Source organism: Balaenoptera ricei, chromosome X (genome assembly GCF_028023285.1).
Source record: "Balaenoptera ricei isolate mBalRic1 chromosome X, mBalRic1.hap2, whole genome shotgun sequence".
NCBI lineage: Eukaryota > Metazoa > Chordata > Mammalia > Artiodactyla > Balaenopteridae > Balaenoptera > Balaenoptera ricei.
The window spans coordinates 132,748,473-132,751,646 of NC_082660.1; the positions used below are offsets into that span (position 1 = coordinate 132,748,473).

General features: G+C 37.7%; 1 pseudogene; it reads right to left on the minus strand.

Moving 5' to 3' along the window:
- Positions 1-1,342: 1,342 nt before the first annotated feature.
- Positions 1,343-2,080, minus strand: LOC132356921 (small ribosomal subunit protein eS4, X isoform-like; annotated as a pseudogene).
- Positions 2,081-3,174: the final 1,094 nt, after the last annotated feature.

Consider the following 3,174-nt stretch of genomic DNA (forward strand, 5'->3'; position numbering starts at 1 on the left):
AGTTAGCTGAGTTCTTTTTTTAAATCATGAATGGATATTGGATTTCGTCAAATGCTTTCTCTACATTAATTTATATGATTGTATGATTTCTGTTCTTTAGCTTGTTAATATGGTGGATTACACTAGTTGATTTTGAATGTTGAATCAGCCTTGCATACCTGGAATAAATCCTGCTTGGTTATGGTGTATAATTTTTTCATACATTGTTGGATTTGATTTGCTAATATTCTGTTGAGGATTTTTGCATTAATGTTCATGAGAGATATTGATCTGTAATTTTCCTTTCTTGTAATGCCTTTGTCTGGTTTTGGTATTGGTGTAATGCTGGCCTCATTGAATGAGTTAGGCAGTGTTTGCTCTGCTTCTAGTTTCTGGAAGGGACTGTAGAGTATTGGCATAGTTTCTTCCTTAAATGTTTGGTACAGTTCACCGGTTTTACCATCTGGGCCTCATGTTTTCTGTTTTGGAAGATTTACAATATTGATTCAATTTTAAAATATAGACGTCTTCATATTATCTATTTCTCCTTGTGTGAGTTTGGTAGTTTGTATCTTTTAAGGAATTGATCCATTTCGTCTAAGTTATCAAATTTGTGAGCATGACATTGTTCATAGTATTCCTTTATTATCCTGTAGTCCATGGGATCAGTAGTGATGGCTCTTCTTTCATTTCTGATATTAGTAATTTTTTTCTTCTCTTTTTTTTTCTTGGTTTGACTGGTTAGAGTTTTATCACTTTTACTGATCTTTCAAAGAATCAGCTTTTGATTTCATTGATTTTCTATACTGTTTTTACTGTTTTCAGTTCCACTGATTTCTGCTCCAATTTTTATTATTTCTTTTATTCTACTTCCTTTATGCTTAAATTGCTCTTCTTTTTGTAGTTTCCTAAAGTGGAAGATTAGATTACTGATACTAGATCTTTCTTCTTTTTTAACATGTACATTTCATGCTGTAAATTTCCCTCTAAGCATTGCTTTTGTTGCATCCCACAGATTTTGATAAGTTGTATCATTTAGTTAGCAATATTTTTAGATTTATTTGAGCCTTCTTCTTTGACCCATGTGTTGTTTATAAGTAGGTTGTTTAATTAATTTGACGATTTTCTAGCTATCTTTCTGTTTTGATTTCTAATTTAATTCCATTGTGATATATGAATATGTTTTATATGATTTCTACTCTTTTAAAATTGTAAAGTGTATTTTATGACCCACAATGTGGTCTATATTGGTGACTGTTCCATGTGAGCTTGTGTATTCTGTGGTTGTTGAATGGATTATTTTATTATATTTTCATGCTGTATTAGATTTAAGTTAAAAAACCTTTTCAAATTATGTTACCTGCTATAGATCATTTTACCTACTCCTCTGTCTGGCAGCCAGTCTCTGGTCTCTTCAGCAATAGTGAGGTAGATACCTTTTCCTCAGGGAAGAGAAATCCATGGTTTGTTGCCTTTGCCAGTAATGAAAATGTTGGAGATCTAGGTGGCAAAGCTGTTGCCTTTGGCATCTTTCATATGAACCGTATCAAAACAGCCAGGATGTCTCTCTGTTGGTGATCATACCTACTCTTTTCAGGTTGGCACCTCTGGTCACCACCGTACACAGTATCCAAATCAATTTGAGTGGTGTCATTCACCTTGCTGAGGGGATTAGGGTAGCAGATAATTTGAGCATCACTGGTCACCGGAGAAGGGATCCCTTTTGTGCCCACAAAGATCTTTCTCCCTTTGCACAATTTGTATGTGGCCTCTTTGGGCATAATATGATGAACAGCAAAGCAACACTTGGTGTCATAGATTGGTCTTGTCAATGCTGATGACATCCATAAAACCAGCAGGGTAGGTTATATCAGTTCAGTCCTTACCATCAGTCTTAATGAGCTGCTGCATGCAGATCTTCTTAACCTCCTACTGGAGCATACTTAAGTCTGTTACTTAGGAAAACGATGAGGGGGAAACATTCTCTCAGGTTGTGGGGACTGGTAGATGGACAAGGAGCAAACACGTTGGACAGTTTATCCAGTATCCAATGTTTTGGAGTTGCTACACTCTTCAGATCCTTCTTGGAACTATGAGCCATGGCTGTGCTAGGTACTGAAAGAGCTGCATGGAGTATTCTATAAATGTCAATTACATTAAGTCGATTGATAGTGCTGTTCAGGTCATCTATATCCCTACTGACTTTCTGCCTGTGTGATGTATCAATTACTGACAGAGGGTTGTTGATGTCTCCAACTATAATTGTGGATTTCTGTATTTGTTTTTTCAGTTCTAGCAATTTTGGCCTTGTGAAATAAAAGTGTCCCTATCTGCAGATGGCATGATTGCCTATGCAGAAAATCCCAGGGAATCTATGTAAAAAACTCTTAGAACTAATGACTTCAGCAATGTTGCAGGATACAAGATCAACACACAAAAATCAATTGTATTTCTGTATACTAGCAATGAACATGTAGAAACTGATAATAAAAATTATAATACCATTTAAAGTTGGACAAGATATACTTAGGTGCCCTCAAGGAGCTTGCAGTGTAGCTATGTACTGATCTGTGCTGTGGCCCAACACAAAAAGATGAGCCTGGCCCATCAGGTCCTCTAAGGAACTTGTGGCTGGGGACTTCTAAAGGATGAGGTAGTGAGCAGAGGAGCCATAAGAAGAGACGTACCTCTGCCAAGTCCTTGGGGGGCTGAAGTTATCAGGGAGCATGAACCACAATAACGTAGAAGCCATGAATAGAGAAGTAAATAGTAGAGGGTGAGGAAATCAGTCTGTGACAGTAGCTATGGGCAATCAGTGCAGAGTAGCTGGGCCATGTTAGTGGTCTGAGTGAAGATAAACAGAATTCTGGGTTCCCATGTATGTGCGTTGCAGTTGTCAGGACAATTTAGGTGACAAGTGATGGAAACCCACCTCAAACTAGCTTGAGCCAAAAAGGCATTTATTGGTTCACTAGACTGGGAAGTTCTGGGCTTGAGCTGGCTTTAGGGGCTTAAAATTGCTAGGGCTCTGCCCCTCCTTCCTTGTCTTGGGATGTTTTTTTCTCAAAAATTGACTTCATTCTGTAGATAATTTATTTCTTCTGTAGACGGCCACTGATGACTGAAGTTAGTTGGTTCTTAGTGTTTTTGGTGCTAGCGGAGAGAGAGATCCTCACCCACCATGCACTTCTTCTC